A 24026-nucleotide genomic window follows, 5' to 3' on the forward strand; every position below is an offset into this window, starting at 1 on the left:
AAGATTACTCTACCCAGCAAGGATCTCAGATTTGATGGAGAGGTCAAAAGATTTTCAGGCAAGCAAAACCTAAGAGAATTCAGCACCACCAAATGAGCTTTATAACAAACTACTCTAAGTGGGAAACATAAGAGAAGAAAAAGACCCACAAAGACAAACCCAAAGAAATTAACAAAATGGTAATAGGAACATACATATTGATAAGAACCTTGAATATAAATGGATTAAATGCCCCTACCAAAAGACACAGACTGGCTGAATGGATACAAAAACATGACCAATATATATGCTGTCTACAGGAGACCCACTTCAGACCTAGGGACACATACAGACTGAAAGTGAAGGGATGGAAAAAGATATTCCACGCAAATGGAAATCAAAAGAAAGCTGTAGTAGCAATACGCATATCAGATAAAATAAACTTTAAAATAAAGACTGTTACAAGAAATAAGGAGGGACACTGCATAATGATCAAAGAATCAATCCAAGAAGAAGATAAAACAATTATAAATGTTTATGCACCAAACAGAGGAGGACCTCAATACATAAGGCTAACACCCCACTTACACCAATGGACAAATCACCAAACAGAAAATAAATAAGGAAACACAGCTTTAAATGACACCATAGGCCAGATAGATCTAATTGATATTTATAGAACATTCCATCTGAAAGTGGCAGAATACACTTTCTTCTCAAGTGCACATGGAAAATTCTCCAGGATAGATCACATCTCAGGTCACAAATCAAGCATCAGAAAATTTAAAAAAATTGAAATTGTATCAAGCATCTTTTCTGACCATAGCACTATGAGATTGGAAATTAATTACAGAAAAAAACTGTAAAAAACACAAATACATGGAGGCTAAACAGTGTGCTACTAAATAACCAAGAGATCACTGAAGAAATCAAAGAACAAATAAAAAAATACATAGAAACAAATGACAATGAAAACACAAAAACCCAAAACCTATGGAACTCACAAAAGCAGTTCTAAGAGGGAAGTTTATAGCAACTAAATCTCACCTCAAGAAACAAGAAAAATGTCAAATAAACAATCTAACCCTACACTTAAAAGAACTAGAGAAGAAAGAACAAAGAAAACCCAAAGTCAGTAGAAGGAAAGAAATCATAAAGATCAGAGCAGAAATAAATGATATAGAAACAAAGAAAACAATAGCCAAGATCAATAAAACTAAAAGCTGGTTTTTTGAGAAGATAAACCAAATTGATAAACCCTTAGCCAGATTCATCAAGAAAAATAAGGAGAGGACGCAAATCAATAAAATTAGAAATGAAAAAGGAGAAATCACAACTGACACTACAGAAATACAAAGGATTATAAGAGACTACTACAAACAACTATATGCCAATAAAATGGACAACCACGAAGAAACGGACAAATTCTTGGAAAGGTACAATTTTCCAAGACTGAACCAGGAAGAATTAGAAAATATAAACAGACCTATCACAAGAAGTGAAATTGAAACCATTATTAAAAATCTTCCAAAAAACAAAAGTCCAGGACCAGATGGCTTCACAGGCAAATTCTATCAAACATTTAGAGAAGAGCTAACACCAATCCTTCTCAAACTCTTCCAAAAAATTGCAGAGGGAGAAACATTCCCAAATTCATTCTACAAAGCCACCATCACCCTGATACCAAAACCAGAAAAAGATATAACAAAAAAAGAAAATTACAGACCAATATCACTGATGAACATAGATGCAAATATCCTGAACAAAATACTAGCAAACAGAATCCAACAGCACATTAAAAGGATCATACACCATGATTAAGTGGAATTTATCCCAGGGATGCAAGGATTCTTTAATATATGCAAATCAATCAATGTGATACACCATATTAACAAACTGAAGATAAAAACCATATGATCATCTCAATAGATGCAGAAAAAGCCTTTGACAAAACTCAACACCCACTTATGATAAAAACTCTCCAGAAATTGGGCATAGAGGGAACCTACCTCAACATAATAAAGGCCATATATGACAAATCCACAGCAAGCATCATACTCAATGGTGAAAGACTGAAAGCATTTCCACCAGGATCAGGAACAAGACAAGGATGTCCACTCTCGCCACTCTTACTCAACATAGTTTTGGAAGTCCTAGCCACAGAAATCAGAGAAGAAAAAGAAAGAAAAGGAATACGAATTGGAAAGGAAGAAGTAAAGCTGTCACTATTTGCCGATGACATGATACTATACATAGAAAATCCTAAAGATGCCACCAGAAAACTACTAGAACTAATCAATGAATTTGGTAAGGTTGCAGTATACAAATTAATGCACAGAAATATCTGGCATTCCTATACACCACCAATAAAAACTCCAAAAGAGAAATTAAGGAAACACTCCCATTTACCATTGCAAAAAAAGGAATAAAATACCTAGGAATAAACCTGCCTACAGAGGAAAAAAACTTGTACTCAGAAAAGTATAAAACACTGATGAAAGAAATCAAAGATGACATAAACAGATGGAGAAATATACCATGTTCTTGGATTGGAAGAATCAATATTGTGAAAATGACTATACTACCCAAAGCAATCTAGAGATTCAATGCAATGCCTGTCAAACTACCAATGGCCCAATGGCATTCTTTACAGAATTAGAACAAAAAATCTTACAATTTGTTTGGAAGCACAAAAGGCCACAAATAGCCAAAGCAATCTTGTGAAAGAAAAATGGAGCTGGAGGAATCAGGTTCCCTGACTTCAAAATATACTACAAAGCTACAGTAATCAAGATAGTATGGTACTGGCACAAAAACAGAAATATAGATCAATGGTACAGGATAGAATGCCCAGAGATAAACGCATGCACATATGGGCACCTAATTTATGATGAAGGAGGAAAGAACATACAATGGAGAAAAGACAGCCTCTTCAGTAAGTGGTGCTGGGAAAACTGGACAGCTACATGTAAAAGAAAAATGAAATTAGAACACTACCTAACACCATACATAAAAATAAACTCAAAATGGATTAAAGGGTTAAATGTAAGACCAGACACTATAAAACTCTTAGAGAAAAACATAGGAAAAACACTCTTTGACATAAACCACAGCAATATCTTTTTTGACCCACCTCCTAGAGTAACAGAAATAAAAGCAAAACTAAACAAATGGACTTAATTAAACTTAAAAGCTTTTGCACAGCAAAGGAAACCATAAACAAGATGAAAAGAAAACCCTCATAATGGGAGAAAATATTTGCAAACAAAGCAACTGACAAAGGATTAATCTCCAAAATATACAAACAGCTCATAGAGTTCAATATCAAACAGACAATCCTATTAAAAATGGGCGTCTTCCCTGGTGGCGCAGTGGTTGAGAGTCTGCCTGCCGATGCAGGGGACGCGGGCTCATGCCCTGGTCTGGGAAGATCCCACATGCCGCGGAGCGGCTGGGCCCGTGAGCCATGGCCGCTGAGCCTATGCATCCGGAGCCTGTGCTCCACAACGGGAGAGGCCACAACAGTGAGAGGCCCACGTACCACAAAACAACAACAACAACAACAAAAAATGGGTGGAAGACCTAAATAGACATTTCGCCAAAGAAGACATACAGATGGCCAAGAGGCACATGCAAACATGCTCAACATCACTAATTATTACAGAAATGCAAATCAAAACTACAATGAGGTATCACCTCACGCTGGTCAGAATGGTCATTTTCAAAAAATCTAGACACAATAAATGCTGGAAAGGGTGTGGTGAAAAGGGAACCCTCCTGCACTGTTGGTGGGAATGTAAATTGATACAACCACTATGGAAAACAGTATGGAGGTTCCTTAAAAAACTAAAAATAGAATTACCATATGATCCAGCAATCCCACTACTGGGCATATACCCTGAGAAAACCATAATTCAAAAAGAGACATGCACCACAATGTTCATTGCAGCCCTATTTAGAATACCCAGGACATGGAACCAACCTAAATGTCCATCGACAGATGAATGGATACAGAAGATGTGGCACATATATACAATGGAATATTACTCAGCCATAAAAAGAAGTGAAATTGAGTTATTTCATGAGGTGATGGACCTAGAGTCTGTCATACACGAGTGAAGTAAGTCAGAAAGAGAAAAAAAAATACCGTATGCTAACACATATATATGGAATCTAAAAAAAAAAAAAAAAAGGTACTGATGAATGTAGTTGCAGGGCAGGAATAAAGAGGTAGACACAGAGAATGGACTTGATGACATGGGGTGGGAGGGTGAAGCTGGGGCAAAGTGAGAGTAGCATTGACATATATACACTACCAAATTTAAAATAGTTGGCTGGTGGGAAGCAGTAGCATAGCACAGGGAGATCGGCTTGGTGCTTTGCAATGACCTAGAGGGGTGGGATAAGGAGGATGGGAGAGAGGCTCAAGAGGGAATGGATAGGGGACATATGTATGCATATGGCTGATTCACTTTGTTGTGCAACTGAAACTAACATGGTATTGTGAAGCAATTATACTCCAATAAAGATCTATTAAAAAAAAAAGACAAGATGTTGATAAAGGTAAATAAAGAAAGGATTAAAACATTATAAGCCAACCTCACTTGAGTACAAATACAAAATTCCTAATTAAAATATTAGTAAAAATTATCCAAAAATATATTAAATGAGTAATATAAAACAGGATTTTAAATATCAACGTATGATGAAATGGGAGATTGGGACTGACGTATATACACTAACATGTATAAAATGAATAACTAATAAGAACCTGCTGTATAAAAAAAATAAATAAAATAAAATTCAAAAATTCAAAAAAATAATATCAATGTAACTATGAGTAATGAAATTCAATACATCAACAGAATTAAAAACTACGAAGAGAATTTCCACTTCTGCAATGAAGGAATAAATGGTGCCAGACCTGTTCTCACCACCATAAATAAATAGAAAACTGGGTATATTACAAGAAGCAACTGTTTTCAGACATTGGGTACCAGGCAGCATGTGATCCCTGAAGAGAGGGAAACAATTGAAGCAAGCCCTATGGTCATACTGTCCTTCTGCCTGAAGGCATTTTTTTTGAATCATAGTTCAGAGAGTGGGAATCCAAGCAAATCACACTTAATGAGTAATTGGAACCTCTACAGAGCCAGGTGGCAAAGTACTGTAGGTGAATTCTAATCTAAACAGTCCCCAAGTTCACACAGAGCTGAGAGATATACACGTTCTAAAAAGTCATAGTAAAGAGACCTCACTGAGAGCACAGGATTTTGAAGAAAGATCTCAGAAGGGTTATGCTTGAATAGCAGAGCCAAATCAGCTAAATAAAGTCTACTGCAGGCCCATAATAACAAAGCATAAAATAAGCCTGGAAAAGATCAGGATGAAAACAAAATTCCATACTTTTTAAAGGAAAACAAGAAAACCAACAACCTCAACAAAATGTCTAATAGCCAATAAAAAAATTACTGTACATATGAAGAAGAAATATGTGACAAATAACCAGGGGAAAAGATGGTCAATAAAAATAGGACCAAAATGGCAGACATTACAGACTTATCAGACAAGGACTTTAAAACAGCTAGAGTAAATATGTTCAAAGATTTAAAGGAATATAAGAATACATGAAGAGAAAATAGAAACTATAAAATAAAATGACTGAAGCTAGTACAAGTAAAAAGGATGATACCTGAAATAAAAATTTTAGTAGATAAAATTAGCAGCAATTTAGACACTCCAAAAGAAAAGATCAGGAAACTTGAAAACATGGCATTGCTAATTATCCAAACTGAAGCACAGATGAAAAGTCATAGCCAATTATATACAGTCTATTTTTAAAAATGACATTAAATAAAGTTATAGAATGATTAAAAATGAAACAATGGAAATAAATACAACAAACTTTACTAAAAAACAAAGCTAGAGTAGTAATATTAGACAAAATAAATTTCAGAGCAAAGGGTATTACCAGGGATAAAAAACATCATTTCAAAAGATAAAGTAGACAAAAATCAAGAGGAATAACAATCTTAAATTTTCATGTCACTGATAACAGAGATTCAAAATATATGAAGCAAACATACATAGAAATGAAAAATAGAAAATTCAAAACTATAGACAGAGATCACAACACCTTTTTCTCAATGACTGCTAGAATAAATAGACAGAAAATCAGTAAGGATATAGGAGACCTGAATACTACTGTCAATAAATTCAAACCAACTGATATTTAAGGAACCTTTCACCTAATAGCAGCAGAATATACATAGTAACCAGTTGCACACAGAATATTTATTAACATAGACCATATTCTAGACCACAAAATGAGTCTCAAAAATTTAAAAGGATTCAAGTCATACAAAGTATGTTTTCTGGCAACATGGAATTATATTAGAAATTGATAAGAAGAAATTCCAAAGTATTTGGAAATGTAATGACACATTGCTAAATAATCCATGTGTCAAAAGAAATCGCAAGGGAAATTGAAAAGTATCTTTAACTGAATGAAAATGAAAACACAACATATCAAAATTTGTATACTGCAACTACAGCAGTGCTTAAAAAGTAGTTTATAGGGACTTCTCTGGTGGCACAGACTCCACGCTCCCAATGCAGGGGGCCCGGGTTCAACCCCTGGTCAGGAAACTAGATCTCATATGCATGCTGCAACTAAGAGTTTGCATACCACAGCTAAGGAGCTGGTGAGCTTCAACTAAGGAGCCTGTGAGCCACAACTAAGGAGCCCGCCTGCCTCAACTAAGCAGCCAGTGAGCTGCAACTAAGGAGCCCATGAGCCACAACTAAGGAGCCTGCCAGCAGCAACTAAGGAGCACATGTGCCGCAATTAAGGAGCAGGTGAGCCGCAACTAAGGAGCCCTCTGCCGCAACTAAGACCCAGCACAACCAAATAAATAAATATTTTTTTAAAAAGTAATTTATAGACATAAATGCTTTTATCAGAAATAAACTACTTTAAGAAAATAAAGAAGAATAAACCCAACACAATGTAAGCAGGAAAATAGAAATTACAAAGATAAAAGCAAAAATCAATGAATTAGAAAACAGAAAAGCATAATAGAGAAAAATGAATGAAACGAAGAGCTGTTTCTTTGAGAAAATCAATACAATTAATAAACCTTTAGCCAGGCTGATCAGGAAAAAAAAAGAGAAAGCAAAAACTATCTATAGCAGGAAGAGAGAGGGGACATACCTACCGACATTAAAAAGGTAACAAAGGGGCTTCCCTGGTGGCGCAGTGGTTGAGAGTCTGCCTGCCGATGCAGGGGACACGGGTTCGTGCCCTGGTCCGGGAAGATCCCACATGCCGCGGAGCAGCTGGGCCCATGAGCCATGGCCACTGAGCCTGCGCATCCAGAGCCTGTGCTCTGCAACGGGAGAGGCCACAACAGTGAAAGGTCTGCGTACCGCAAAAATAAAATAAAATAAATAAATAAAAAGGTAATAAAGGAATATTATAAAGAACTTTATGTCACTAAATTTGACAATCTACATAAAATGTACAAATTCACTGAAAACAAAAACTATGAAAGCTCACTTAAAAAAGAATAGCTAAGTCAAAGAGTCCTATACATATTTTTTTAAATCAATTTGTAGTTAAGAATGTCTTACAAAGAAAATCCCAGGCTTAGGTGGCTGCACTGATGCAGTCTACCAAACTTTTAATGAAGAAATAATATCAATTTTTTGCAAACTCTTAGAAAAATAAGAGGAGGTAACGCTTCCCAACTCATTGTGTGAGTCCAGCAATACTTTTACTAAAACCAGACAACAATATTAAAAGAAAGGACAGTTACTGAGCAATAACCCTCAGGAACATAGAAACAAGTATTCTTTTTTTTTTTTTTGTGGTACGCGGGCCTCTCACTGTTGTGGCCTCTCCTGTTGCGGAGCACAGGCTCCGGACGCGCAGACTCAGCGGCCATGGCTCACGGGCCTAGCCGCTCCACGGCATGTGGGATCTTCCCGGACCAGGGCACGAACCCGTGTCCCCTGCATCGGCAGGTGGACTCTCAACCACTGCACCACCAGGGAAACCCGAAACAATTATTCTTAACAAAAACTTTGTAAGTTGAATTCAACAGTATATAAAAATAATAAGAAATCATAACCAAATGAGATTTATCATGGGAATGTAGAGTTGGTTTAACTAAATAAAATTAATCAATGTGGCTCACCATATTAACAAATCAAAACAAAAATTATGTGATAATCTAAATGCATGAAAAGCATTTGACAAAATTCAAAATTCATTCAGGATAAAAACCCTCCAAAAATTAGGAATAGATGGGAACTTTTTCAACCTGATAAAGAATATCTACTGAAAACCTAGAGTGAACATCACACATAATGGTGAAACATTGAACTATTTGCCCCAAAAAGAAAGGTGTCCATATTTTATTAGAAGTCTCAACAAGATAATAAGGCCAGAAAAAAGGAATAATATGCATGGATAGGAAAGGAAACAAGTAAAATTATCTTTCTTTGCAAATAACATGTTATCTATATAGAAAATTCTAAGTAATCTCCCAATAATCACATGAATGAAATACAGAATAATCATGCTAAGTGATAGCACCCTGAAGGAAGTAGAATGGAGTGTAAGAGATAAACAGGATGAGAGTGAGGAAGAAGGGCAGTGCTACTGCCTGAGTAACCAAGAAGACAGTCTCTGAGAAAGTGAAACCTGAAGTGAGATCTAAAGGATGAGGCTGGCAAAAGTGTTCTAGGATGGAACAGCAAGCACAATGCCCTGAAGCAATATGAAAACCAAAGACACAGCAGAATGAAGATTTTCAACGGAAGATTAAAAATTGCTGTGATTAGCATATTATATGGTTTCTACCTAGTTAACCCAAGACAAACAACTTTAAAAAAATGATTAGAAGTTCTAAAAGGATTTAGGAAGATGCCCAGGGACATGACCATTGCACAGCTTAATAGTATAGTGGTTCAAGAGCACAGACCGTGGAGAAAGTCTTGGCCTTGGTTTAAACTGGTTCCACTTCTTCCTGGATCTGTTATAGTTGTGGTATAGTTATTTACCTTCTCTATGCCTCAGTATCTTCATCTATAAAATGGGATTAATAATGACACCCACCTCAGAGTTGGTTTGAGGATTAAATGTTTTAATATGTGTTAAGTACTATGCCTGGCATATGGTGAAGTCTATCTGAGTGTTAGCTATTTTCTTCTGAGTGTTGGCCCAAGGAATCAACAATTCAAAGATATTATGAAGAAAGCTACACTTTACAATGCCAACAAATACTGTATCATGATTTAACCCTAAATGCTAGAAATATGCAAAGAAAATTATAAAATATATAAGGAAAGCTAACAATTTATGGAAGTTCATGAAGTAAAAACTGATTAAATTGGTAACTATATTTTAATTTCAAGTCTCAGCCTTACAAAACTGTTAGTTTTCATCCAAATTTCTACAGCTCAGTGCAAGCCCAATCATAATCCCACAAGGATATTTTATAGCACTTGATACATTGATCCTAAAGTTCATCAAGAGGAGGAATGAAAAGAAACTTGCCCTACCAGATACTGTAATTATGACAATATTGCAGTAATTAAAACAGCATGAAATTGGCTCAGGAATGGAAAAACAAAATAATAAAACTAAATAGAGTGTAGAAACAGAACTAGTATTAATGGTACATAATAAAGGTAACATTTAAAATGTCAGAAAAACTCAATAGAGTTTGAGCTATCCACTTGAAAAAGAATTACATTAAATTTCTATCTCACATTATTCACAAAAATAAATTACAAATAGATCACTTAACAATGAATTATATACATACATATGAAAATAATATAATGAATTCACATATATTATATATTGAATCATATATAAATATTATCTAAATATATATTATTTATAAAATATGTGATATTTTATATATTATAATTATAATGAATATATTATTTATAAGTAATTTAATATATGAAAATACAAAATGTTTTAATATTCTTGTAGTAGTAAAAGTTTTTGTAAGCAACACATAAAACCTAGAAAATTTAAAGGAAAGAGCTTTGACTACTTAATTTTTAAAAATTTATCTAATAAGGGTGTGAGCAAATGGGCATTTCCATGGACCCTGAGTGAAGACATAAATTGGTACTGTTTAAAGATTAGTCTGGGGGACTTCCCTGGTGGTCCAGTGGTAAAGAAGCCGCCTTCCAATGCAGGGGACCCGAGTTCGATCCCTGGTCAGGGAATTAAGATCCCACATGCCGCAGGGCAAATAAGCCCACGCACCACAACTGCTGAGCTCGCACACCACAACTAGAGAGCCCACATGCCACAACTACAGAGCCCATGCTCTCTGGAGCCCACATGCTGCAACAAAAGATCCCAAGTGCCACAATGAAAGATCCCACGGAGAGAGCAGGAAGATGGCGGAAGAGTAAGACGCGGAGATCACCTTCCTCCCCACAGATACACCAGAAATACATCTACACGTGGAACAACTCCTACAGAACACCTACTGAAGGCTGGCAGAAGACCTCAGACCTCCCAAAAGGCAAGAAACTCCCCACGTACCTGGGTAGGGCAAAAGAAAAAAAAGAATAAACAGAGACAAAAGGATAGGGACGGCACCTGCACCAGTGGGAGGGAGCTGTGAAGGAGGAAAAGTTTCCACACACTAGGAAGCCCCTTCGCGGGCGGAGACTGCGGGAGGTGGAGGGGGGAGCTTCGAAGCCGCGGAGGAGTGCACATTAACGGGTGCGGAGGGCAAAGCGGAGAGATTCCCGCACAGAGGATCGGTGCCGACCGGCACTCACCAGCCCGAGAGGCTTGTCTGCTCACCCGCCGGGGCGGGCGGGGCTGCGAGCTGAGGCTCTGAGGCTCGGGTTTCGGTTTCGGACGGAGCGCAGGGAGAGGACTGGGGTTGGCGGCTTGAACATAGCCTGCAGGGGGTTAGTGCGCCGCGGCTAGCCGGGAGGGAGTCCGGGGAAAAGTCTGCACCTGCCGAAGAGGCAAGAGACTTTTTCTTCCCTCTTTGTTTCCTGGTGCGTGAGGAGAGGGGTTTAAGAACGCTGCTTAAAGGAACTCCAGAGACGGGCGCGAGCCGCGGCTAAAAGCGCGAACCCCAGAGACGGGCGCGAGCCGCGGCTGAAAGCGCGGACCCCAGAGACGGGCGCGAGCCGCGACTGAGGGCACGGACCCCAGAGACGGGCGCGAGCCGCGGCTGAGGGTGCGGACTCCAGAGACGGGCGCAAGCCGCGGCTGGAGGCGCGGACCCCAGAGGCGGGCGGGAGACGTTGGGGCTGCTGCTGCCGCCACCAAGGGGCCTGTGTGCGAGCGCAGGTCGCTCTCCACGCCCCTCTTCCGCGGAGCCTGTGCAGCCCGCCACTGCCGGGTTCCCGGGATCTGGGGACGACTTCCCCGGGAGAGCGCACGGCGGGCCTCAGGCTGGTGCAGGGTCACGCCGGACTTTGCCGCCGCAGGCCCGCCCCGCATTCCGTGCCCCTCCCTCCCCGCCGGCCTCAGTACGCCAGAACCCCCGAATCAGCGGCTCCTTTAACCCCGTCCTGTCTGAGCAAAAAACAGACGCCCTCCAGCGACCTACACGCAGAGGCGGGGCCAAACCCAAAGCTGAGCCCCTGTGAGCTGTGAGAACAAAGAAGAGAAAGGGAAATCTCTCCCAGCAGCCTCAGAAGCAGCGGATTAAAGCTCCACAATCAACTTGATGTACCCTGCATCTGTGGAATACATGAATAGACAGCCAATCATCCCAAATTAAGGAGGTGGACTTTGGGAGCAAGATCTATGATTTTTTTCCCTATTCCTCTTTTTGTGAATGTGTATGTGTATGCTTCTGTGTGAGATCTTGTCTGTATAGTCTTGCTTCCACCATTTGTCCTAGGGTTCTATCCGTCCATGGTTTTTTCTTAAAATTTTTTTCTTAATAATCAATTTTAATTTTAAGAACGTTATTATACTTTACCTTCTTTCTTTCTTTCTTTCTTTCTTTCTTTCTTTCTTTCTTTCTTTCTTTCCTTCCCTCCTTTAGACAACGAATCATCCCAAATTGAGGAGGTGGTCTCTGACAGCAAGATTTATGATTTTTCCCCCTTTACCTCTTTTAGAGAGGGTGTATGTGTACGCTTCTGTGTAAGATTTTGTCTGTATAGCTTTGCTTCCAACATTTGTCCTAAGGTTCTATCCGTCCCTTTTTTTTTTTTTTCTAAATAAGAATTTTTTAATTCAATAACTTTATTATACTTTATTTTATTTTTGCTGTATCTTCTTTCTTTCTGTTTTTCCTTCTTTCCCTCCTTCCTTCCTTCCTCCCTCCCTCCCTCCCTCCTTTCGTTCCTTCTTGCCTTCTTTCCTTCTTTGCTTCTTTCTTTCTTTCTTTCTTTCTTCCTTCCTTCCTTCCTTCCCTCCTTTCCTTCTTTCTTTCCTCATACTTCTACTAATTCCCTCTACTTTTTCTCCCTTTTATTCTGAGCCGTGTGGATGAAAGGCTCTTGGTGCTCCAGCCAGGAGTCAGGGCTCTGCCTCTGAGGTAGGAGAGCCAACTTCAGGACACTGGTCCACAAGAGACCTCCCAGCTCCACATAATATCAAACGGCGAAAATCTCCCAGAGACCTCCATCTTAACACCAGCACCCAGCTTCACTCAATGACCAGCAAGCCACAGTGCTGGACAACCTGTGCCAAACAACTAGCAAAACAGGAACACAACCCCACCCATTAGCAGAGAGGCTGCCTAAAATCATAATAAGGCCACAGACACCCCAAAACACACCACCAGACGTGAACCTCCCCACTAGAGAGACAAGATCCAGCCTCATCCACCACAACACAGGCACTAGTCCCCTCCACCAGGAAGCCTACACAACCCACTGAACCAACCTTAGCCACTGGAGACAGACATCAAAAACAGGAGGAACTACGAACCTGCAGCCTGCAAAAAGGAGACCCCAAACACAGTAAGATAAGCAAAATGAGAAAACAGAAAAACACACAGCAGATAAAGGAGCAAGATAAAAATGCACCAGACCTAACAAATGAAGAGGAAATAGGCAGTCTACCTGAAAAAGAATTCAGAATAATGATAGTAAGGTTGATCCGAAATCTTGGAGATAGAATGGACAACAGAATGGACAAAATGCAAGAATCAGTTAACAGGACCTAGAAGAACTAAAGATGAAACAAGCAACGATGAACAACACAATAAATGAAATTAAAAGTACTCTAGATGGGATCAATAGCAGAATAACTGAGGCAGAAGAACGGATAAGTGACCTGGAAGATAAAATAGTGGAAATAACTACTGCAGAGCAGAATAAAGAAAAAAGAATGAAAAGAACTGAGGACAGTCTCAGAGACCTCTGGGACAACATTAAACGCACCAACATTCGAATTATAGGGGTTCTAGAAGAAGAAGAGAAAAAGAAAGGGACTGAGAAAATATTTGAAGAGATTATAGTTGAAAACTTCCCTAATATGGGAAAGGAAATAGTTAAGTCCAGGAAGCACAGAGAGTCCCATACAGGATAAATCCAAGGAGAAATACGCCAAGACACATATTAATCAAACTCTCAAAAATTAAATACAAAGAAAGCATATTAAAAGCAGCAAGGGAAAAACAACAAATAACACATAAGGGAATCCCCATAAGGTTAACAGCTGATCTCTCAGCAGAAACCCTACAAGCCAGAAGGGAGTGGCAGGACATACTGAAAGTGATGAAGGAGAAAAACCTGCAGCCAAGACTACTCTACCCAGCAAGGATCTCATTCAGATTTGATGGAGAAATTAAAACCTTTACAGACAAGCAAAAGCTGAGAGAGTTCAGCACCACCAAACCAGCTTTACAACAAATGCTAAAGGATCTTCTCTAGGCAAGAAACACAAGAGAAGGAAAAGACCTATAATAACGAAACCAAAACAATTTAGAAAATGGGAATAGGAACATACATATCGATAATTACTTTAAATGTAAATGGACTAAATGCTCCCACCAAAAGACACAGATTAGCTGAATGGATACAAAAACAAGACCCTTATATATGCTGTCTACAAGAGACCCACTTCAGACCTAGGGACACATACAGACTGAAAGTAAGGGGATGGAAAAAGATATTCCATGCAAATGGAAACCAAAAGAAAGCTGGAGTAGCAATTCTCATATCAGACAAAATAGACTTTAAAATAAGGACTATTAAAAGAGACAAAGAAGGACACTACATAATGATCAAGGGATCGATCCAAGAAGAAGATATAACAATTGTAAATATTTATGCATCCAACATAGGAGCACCTCAATACATAAGGCAAATACTAACAGCCATAAAAGGGGAAATCGACAGTAACACATTCATAGTAGGGGACTTAAACACCCCACTTTCACCCATGGACAGATCATCCAAAATGAAAATAAATAAGGAAACACAAGCTTTAAATGATACATTAAACAAGATGGACTTAATTGATATTTATAGGACACTCCATCCAAAAACAACAGAATACACATTTTTCTCAAGTGCTCATGGAACATTCTCCAGGATAGATCATATCTTGGGTCACAAATAAAGCCTTGGTAAATTTAAGAAAATTGAAATTGTATCAAGTATCTTTTCTGACCACAACGCCATGAGACTAGATATCAATTACAGGAAAAGATCTGTAAAAAATACAAACACATGGAGGCTAAACAATACACTACTTAATAATGAAGTGATCACTGAAGAAATCAAAGAGGAAATCAAAAAATACCTAGAAACAAATGACAATGGAGACACTACGACCCAAAACCTGTGGGATGCAGCAAAAGCAGTTCTAAGGGGGAAGTTTATAGCAATACAAGCCCACCTTAAGAAGCAGGAAACATCTAGAATAAACAACCTAACCTTGCACCTCAAGCAATTAGAGAAAGAAGAACAAAAAAACCCCAAAGCTAGCAGAAGGAAAGAAATCATAAAAATCAGATCAGAAATAAATGAAAAAGGAATGAAGGAAACAATAGCAAAGATCAATAAAACTAAAAGCTGGTTCTTTGAGAAGATAAACAAAATAGATAAACCACTAGCCAGACTCATCAAGAAAAAAAGGGAGAAGACTCAAATCAATAGAATTAGAAATGAAAAAGGAGAGGTAACAACTGACACTGCAGAAATAAAAGAGATCATGAGAGATTACTACAAGCAACTCTATGCCAATAAAATGGACAATCTGGAAGAAATGGACAAATTCTTAGAAATGCACAACCTGCCAAGACTGAATCAGGAAGAAATAGAAAATATGAACAGACCAATCACAAGCACTGAAATTGAAACTGTGATTAAAAATCTTCCAACAAAGAAAAGCCCAGGACCAGATGGCTTCACAGGCGAATTCTATCAAACATTTAGAGAAGAGCTAACACCTATCCTTCTCAAACTCTTCCAAAATATAGCAGAGGGAGGAACACTCCCAAACTCCTTCTACGAGGCCACCATCACCTTGATACCAAAACCAGGCAAGGATGTCACAAAGAAAGAAAACTACAGACCAATATCACTGATGAACATAGATGCAAAAATCCTCAACAAAATACTAGCAAACAGAATCCAACAGCACATTAAAAGGATCATACACCATGATCAAGTGGGATTTATTCCAGGAATGCAAGGATTCTTCAATATACGCAAATCTATCAATGTGATAAACCATATTAACAAATTGAAGGACAAAAACCATATGATCATCTCAATAGATGCAGAGAAAGCTTTTGACAAAATTCAACACCCATTTATGATAAAAACCCTGCAGAAAGTAGGCATAGAGGGAACTTTCCTCAACATAATAAAGGCCATATACGACAAGCCCACAGCAAACATCATCCTCAATGGTGAAAAACTGAAAGCATTTCCACTAAGATCAGGAACAAGACAAGGGTGCCCACTCTCACCACTCTTATTCAACATAGTTTTGGAAGTTTTAGCCACAGCAATCAGAGAAGAGAAGGAAATAAAAGGAATCCAAATCGGAAAAGAAGAAGTAAAGCTGTCACTGTTTGCAGATGACATGATCCTATACATAGAGAATCCTAAAGATGCTACCAGAAAACTACTAGAGCTAATCAATGAATTTGGTAAAGTGGCAGGATACAAAATTAATGCACAGAAATCTCTGGCATTCCTATATACTAATGATGAAAAATCTGAAAGTGAAATCAAGAAAACACTCCCATTTACCATTGCAACAAAAAGAATAAAATATCTAGGAATAAACCTACCTAAGGAGACAAAAGACCTGTATGCAGAAAATTATAAGACACTGATGAAAGAAATTAAAGATGATACAAATAGATGGAGACATATACCATGTTCTTGGATTGGAAGAATCAACATTGTGAAAATGACTCTACTACCCAAAGCAATCTATAGATTCAATGCAATCCCTATCAAACTACCACTGGCATTTTTCACAGAACTAGAACAAAAAATTTCGCAATTTGTATGGAAACACAAAAGACCCCGAATAGCCAAAGCAATCTTGAGAACAAAAAAAGGAACTGGAGGAATCAGGCTCCCTGACTTCAGACTATACTACAAAGCTACAGTTATCAAGACAGTATGGTACTGGCACAAAAACAGAAAGATAGATCAATGGAACAGGATAGAAAGCCCAGAGATAAACCCATGCACATATGGACACCTTATCTTTGATAAAGGTGGCAGGAATGTACAGTGGAGAAAGGACAGCCTCTTCAATAAGTGGTGCTGGGAAAACTGGACAGGTACATGTAAAAGCATGAGATTAGATCACTCCCTAACACCATACACAAAAATAAGCTCAAAATGGATTAAAGACCTAAATATAAGGCCAGAAACTATCAAACTCTTAGAGGAAAACATAGGCAGAACACTCTATGACATAAATCACAGCAAGATTCTTTCTGACCCACCTCCTAGAGTAATGGAAATAAAAACAAAAATAAACAAATGGGACCTAATGAAACTTCAAAGCTTTTGCACAGCAAAGGAAACCATAAACAAGACCAAAAGACAACCCTCAGAATGGGAGAAAATATTTGCAAATGAAGCAACCGACAAAGGATTAATCTCCAAAATTTACAAGCAGCTCATGCAGCTCAATAACAAAAAAACAAACAACCCAATCCAAAAATGGGCAGAAGACCTAAATAGACATTTCTCCAAAGAAGATATACAGACTGCCAACAAACACATGAAAGAATGCTCAACATCATTAATCATTAGAGAAATGCAAATCAAAACTACAATGAGATATCATCTCACACCGGTCAGAATGGCCATCATCAAAAAATCTAGAAACAATAAATGCTGGAGAGGGTGTGGAGAAAAGGGAACCCTCTTGCACTGCTGGTGGGAATGTGAATTGGTTCAGCCACTATGGAGAACAGTATGGAAGTTCCTTAAAAAACTACAAATAGAACTACCATATGACCCAGCAATCCCACTACTGGGCATATACCCTGAGAAAACCGAAATTCAAAAAGAGTCAGGTACCAAAATGTTCATTGCAGCTCTATTTACAATAGCCCGGAGATGGAAACAACCTAAGTGCCCATCATCGGATGAATGGATAAAGAAGATGTGGCACATATATACAATGGAATATTACTCAGCCATAAAAAGAAACGAAATTGAGCTATTTGTAATGAGGTGGATAGACCTAGAGTCTGTCATACACAGTGAAGTAAGTCAGAAAGAAAAAGACAAATACCGTATGCTAACACATATATATGGAATTTAAGAAAAAAAAATGTCATGAAGAACCTAGGGGTAAGGCAGGAATAAAGACGCAGACCTCCTAGAGAACGGACTTGAGGTTATGGGGAGGGGGAGGGGTGAGCTGTGACGGGGCGAGAGAGAGTCATGGACATATACACACTAATAAACGTAGTAAGGTAGATAGCTAGTGGGAAGCAGCCGCATGGCACTGGGATATTGGCTCGGTGCTTTGTGACAGCCTGGAGGGGTGGGATAGGGAGGGTGGGAGGGAGGGAGACGCAAGAGGGAAGAGATATGGGAACATATGTATATGTATAACTGATTCACTTTGTTATAAAGCAGAAACTAACACACCATTGTAAAGCAATTATACCCCAATAAAGATGTTTTAAAAAAAAAAAAAAAAAGATCCCACGTACCGCAACTAAGACCAAACTCAGCCAAAAAAAAAAAAAAAACCATAAAATAAAATTTTAAAAATACATTTAAAAAAAGATTAGTTTGGTAGTGTCTACAAACGTTTTAAAATGTGTATGCACTTGACCCAACTATTATACTTCCAGGAATCAATAATACAGAAATATTGATAGTTTAACATGCACACAATAAGGAGGAATTATTAAATTGAGGTCAATTATACCCAAGGACCTGCAGTATGAAAATTTTAGGTTCAAATCCTACTTCCAACTCTTGTTAGCTGTAGGACTCTGAGCAAGATGCAAAATCTCTGAACCTCGATTTTCTCATCTACAAAATAGAAATAATAATAGGACCTAGTTTACAAGTTCATTGGAAAGAAAGGATCGAATAATTCATGTGAAGGGCTTAACACATGGCATGGCACCACATAAGCTTTCAATTAAAAAACTTTTCTTCATTCTCTGCTGTATTTCCCAGAACTTCAGACAGTGCCCATCATATCATAGGAGCTTCATAAAATACTTGTTGAATGAAGTTCACATTATGATTTCTCCAGCAGGCCTCATTTCCTCTGGGAAATGTCTGTGATGGACCCTGTCATCTCTGTGATGTGTCTCTCAGGCCCCCCTTCAAGAATGAAGGACTTATTACTCCAGCATTGGGAGTGCCGCCAGCAGCCAGCACTCCACTGTCAACCCCCTTGGAAACTGCCTTAAATGAAGAGAGCCACCTGGTCCAAGAACACACCCCCATCCCAGAGCAGTCCACATCAAGTGACTTGTTGACTTGGGGACTTAAAAGCCCAGACCCCGCAACCGAACTTAGTGGAGCTTTGAGGAGTCATCCCATCTTCAGAATTCCCCAAAGGATAACCTGAGGTTTCCACTGAGACAGCATTGCAACCTCTCACCCTGCCAAACCCAGCTTCTTTTCCTTCCTTCTCGGGTGTTCATCCCAAGAACATGCCTTAATAAATCCCCTAAATGCTAATCTTTGAAATGGCTTCTAAAGCAACCCAATCTGTGACAGTCTCTGAAACCTAAATATAAATTAGCACAAAATCCTCTCTTGTTACTCTATTGTTTTTTATCACAATTTGTAAATAACAGTAATAATAATAATTTTGTGTTTATTACTATCTCCATAACTAGACTGTAAGCTAAGCACAGTCTTAGTTATTTCTGCTTTTGCTTAAAATGTTCATATTTTGGGCTTCCCTGGTGGCGCAGTGGTTGACAGTCCGCCTGCCGATGCAGGGGACACGGGTTCGTGCCCCGGTCCGGGAAGATGCCACATGCCGCGGAGCGGCTGGGCCCGTGAGCCATGGCCACTGAGCCTGCGTATCCGGAGCCTGTGCTCCGCAACGGGAGAGGCCACAACAGCGAGAGGCCCGCGTACCGCAAAAAAAAAAAAAAAAAAAAATTCATATTTTATTCATCATGGAATTTTTAAATTAATTTTTATTTTTAAAAAATTATATTAAAATATTATTTATCCTGATTACTGAGCTTTTTGGTATTGTCTTAAATTTTGTGCCTAAAGTAAGTGGCTCACTCACCTCATCCTGGTTCCAAATCTGGCAGGAGCTATATATTTTTATGATTGTTTATTTTGTGTTCATTTTTGCCACACCTAAGGCAATATCTGACATGTAGTAATCATAATAAATATTGGGTAAATAAATGAATGAATTATCTATAAGGATTTTCATTGCAGTTCTGTTTGTGACAGAAAAAAATGTATCAGTAAATGAAAGTTTAAATTATGATACATCCATGCTATGTAAAAATTTTCTAAAGGATAAGACACACATATGTATATGCTAACATGAGAAGATCTCTAATACATACTGACAAGTTAAAAGCAAGATTCAAAATAATGTATATGGTATATCATACAAACATAGTTGATAGATAAAGAGATATCTGAAGAGATAAATAGGGCATTACATGGTAAATGCTAACAGAAGTTATCTTTAGATAAGTTAGTGGAATTGTGTGTTGGAGGAAGGCTATGAAGGAAAATTTATATCCAATACTGTATGTAATTCTGAATTATCTGAACTTTCAGAGCACTTGCAATCATGTATTAGCTTTTTAAGCTTTTTAAAAAAATTTTCAAAAAGGTTTACCACCTCTAGGAAGCCTTCCTCAATGGAATGCTATTGAATACCACTTTACTGTGAGCCTCCTTAGCCTGGCACACTGGGTCTCCATTTGTTTGCAGGGTGAACCATAAAGTTCCAGTAACTCACATCTACTTATATTCTACCTCATCCACCAGATTGAAAACTCCTTTAAGGATGAGCTGATACTTCTGTTTCTGATGCCTTTCCAATAATACAGCTCAATAGTATTCTATCCAGAGTTGTATCTGACTACCTCAAAAATATGAGGCCATGTGGGTCTTACTCATTGTATTTGTATATGGCATACAAATCTATTACTATGGGATTTCCTTTTATATACATTCAAGAAACTAGAATGAATACACAGGTGAACCAAAGTTACAAAAAACAGTTAACAAGCCATACTTAGACATTCTGAAGGTTACCTTCCCACAGAAGTTTCTATGCACAAATATTATTATACTTATGCTAAAACGAATACACTATCATAGGATACCAACTTAATGCCAAGCTTTAAGAGAAATGCTTCTGACACAACGTTCAATCAAATAGGTTGTCAAACAATCTCTATTACTTATAAAATGTTCCGAAAAATACTGAGTCAGATTAAAGAGACAACAATAACCAATGACAGATTTTTAGTAAGGTGTCTTATACAAAGATTTAATCTTTCTTCTTCTAATTCCTGACTCTGGAGATCATTTGACATGTTCCTTGGGATCCTGGAATTCCCACGGGGAGTGGGTAAGTTGACGCCAATAGGCATGACTGTGAAGATCTGGAGAAGACAAAATTACCAAATGACCTGCCAAGAACCAAGTCCATGGAGGTTTACCATTACCTTTCTCTTTGTAAATTTCCTGCAGCTTCTACCTATATTGGATTACATTACAACATATTCAAAGTTGACTTAAGTTTGTGTACAGCCTGAAATGAATAGAGTAGGTCCTGACATGAGTTTAAATCTCTGAATGCAGAGAGATTCAATATGTTAGAGTCTTACTATAATATTACCTGCTGACACTGCACTGAATTCAGAGATCAGTTGCATTTAAAATTTCACTGTTCTCATGCTTGCATTCAGATTTAGAGCCTAATTTCCTTATCTACAGATTTCAAAACTATTTGGATTCTAAAATTTGGATTGGAGGAGGGGGAGGAAGATGAGCATATTTAGAAAAAGTAAATGGATGTGAAGGAGATTTGGGAATCTGACATCTGAAAGTTATAAATTTTAAAAGCTCTTCTTCACTTCCAGCTAAAACTAATCAGCTTTATTTAGTGTTCCTATTAAAAATAAATGTGATGTAACTGCAAACATGTTAAGATTAACAGATACCTAGGAGACAAAAGACACAGTCACAGTTTTCTGGTTTACAACAAAATAAGGATGCTTCAAAGTCTTCTTTTAAAAAACAAAAGTGATCCCTTGGCATTTACCATTTATTCATTATCCATCTGTCACTACTTCACTTACTATTTCTCAAATAACCATAATTTCTTGGTGCATTTTACATTCTTTTCCTGAAGGTCATTGACAGTACAGATGATAAGTCAATACACGCATTAAAAGCATAAAGAGACCAGATAGCATCTAACGTACTATTTAATCACCCAGGCCCAATTCTACTTGGGACCCTTCAGACCTAATGTCAGCTCAGAGAAATGCTGATTCATTTTAATAAGATGCAGTGCATAATCAGGCTGGAAAGACAGAGGAATCATACCAAAAATGCGTGTCATATTAATTAACAAACTGAAGAAACTCATATCATCAAACACAAAGGCTGAAAGGACATGCTTTGGATGAATTCTGTTTTATAGGAGAATATTAAATTATTTAAGGCTAGAGTCCTAGTTTAAGATTGAGGATCGTTTCAAGTGTCTTTTTCCCTAGAAAATTTAAACTAACAACTGAGATATTGAAGCTCTCCACACATGGGGAAGATAATGAAGCCAATAAACAGATTTATAAATAATACAGCCTAGAAAATATTTGTGAAAACTTCTTCCTCCCTCCTTTCCTACGGAACCCTCAGCTTAAATCCAGAGGAGTAAGGAGTGACATTCATCACATCACCAGAAATGATTTCTAAATGCAAAATAGTGTGTTTCTTGAACAGCAGTTCTCCCCCTCCACTTACAGAATTTGTTCTGGAAGCATGATGGCATCAGAAAAACATAATTCTTTTCTTTTCATCTTCCTATTCTTCAGCCAATGATTTACCTTTGTTGAGCCTCAATTTCCTCATCTGTAAAATGGGGACAATAACACTTTGCTTAGGACATTTGAGGCACATAACACATTGACCCTGTACACGAGGTTGCTCAGAAGGCCTGCTTCTTCCTATTGTTTTCCTTTTGTATGATTGTGTCTTTCCACAATGTGCATACTTTCTTCAAAACGAGGGCACCAGCAGTGTCTGCCATACTGGGAAAGTTTCACAGGTACTAAGCAGCATCTCAGATTACTACATTAATGAATTATAACTCTGAATTACCAAAGAGATGAACAAAATCGTTCACTTAGTGAGGACTCAAGTCTTTGGGACCAAATTAATATTTATGTCTTTTAAGTAACTAATTGGGTAAATTGTCTGGGAATGTTGAAAGAAAAGAAATTGCTATTAAACAAATATAATTTTGATCAAATGAGCTAAGCTTTTATGATTTTTACTTTATGATTTATACAGAAATATACATGTCAGTGAATTAGTGCTAGGCTCCTTAACATTCTATTTTGGAGAGTTTTTTTCAAGTGTTCCTTCTTCACAAAACTCTGATTTAAGCTTGGTGCTTAGAATGAAATATCAGAATGACAGTTCAAATATTGAAACTCTTCATATATTAGGAAGATAATAAATACCACCAACAAATGTATAAATAATACAACCCAGAAAACATTTCTGTATATTTCTTCCTCTTCCCATTCACACGGAACCATTAACTTACTTCCCTGAAGCATTTGAAAGAGTGACCAGAATAGTAAAAATGAAAGTGTAGCACAGTAAGCAAAAAAGAGACAGCTGATTCCTCTGGAAGAAAAAAAGGTGTCAACACTTACCAAAATATGTATCCCAATGTGTGCTCACAAAAGCAAACTTTTACAGGGTTCTTGGCTTTATAAATACTAAAGAAAGGAGGGAAAGCGCATATTAACCACAGTCCCCTCATTAAAAGCAGTTTGGCATAGAAAAGATGAGTTGCTGCTAAAATAGCAGATAAGACCTTTTTGGCTCAACACCCAAAGTCTATCTGACATGAGGGGCGACAGTATGCCACTTAAAATGATGTGCTTCCTGCCTAGGAAATGATATGGATGGCAGTACCTGACTGAGTGTAACAGTAGTATAATGGCAGCCTCTGAAGGCTGCTTTATTTGGTAATTGTTTGGGAATAGGTCTCTATACTAGCTACATAATTTCTCACAGGGATGCTATATCATCTGAGGGTTTCAAGTTGTATTCACCTGGAAAAGGTAATCTACAATGAAGGGAAAAAGTATACAACAGCATGACTATGATGTCTCTACAAGGTGAAAATGCCTGCAGTAAAGAACAGCACACTGATTTAAGAGCTGCTGTCAACACATGCTTCCCGTAGGCCCCAAGGACTAATACACTCTTGCAAGGAAGCAAATTTGGATCTTAGAGACAGACAAAGCTCCTAGAACTGATTATTCAGTTAAGTCCCTAGGAACTCTTAACACATTTCATATTTTTTCAGTTTGAAAGAATGGTACTACTTATCTAGA

General features: G+C 38.0%; 1 long non-coding RNA gene across 1 annotated transcript in view; it reads right to left on the reverse strand.

Annotated features, from left to right (window-relative positions):
• LOC113615983 (uncharacterized) overlaps positions 1-23596 on the reverse strand; it is a 45834-nt gene extending 22238 nt beyond the window's left edge. The window contains exons 1-2 of the long non-coding RNA XR_003431175.1: positions 23337-23596; positions 22417-22524 (exon numbers count right to left, since the gene is read on the reverse strand). This is a non-coding gene — a long non-coding RNA (uncharacterized LOC113615983). The remainder of the gene's footprint in view (positions 1-22416; positions 22525-23336) is intronic.
• Positions 23597-24026: the final 430 nt, after the last annotated feature.

This window comes from Aethalodelphis obliquidens, unplaced genomic scaffold (assembly GCF_003676395.1).
Source record: "Aethalodelphis obliquidens isolate GAN/ISIS:26980383/991018 unplaced genomic scaffold, ASM367639v1 scaffold4, whole genome shotgun sequence".
NCBI classification, from domain to species: domain Eukaryota; kingdom Metazoa; phylum Chordata; class Mammalia; order Artiodactyla; family Delphinidae; genus Aethalodelphis; species Aethalodelphis obliquidens.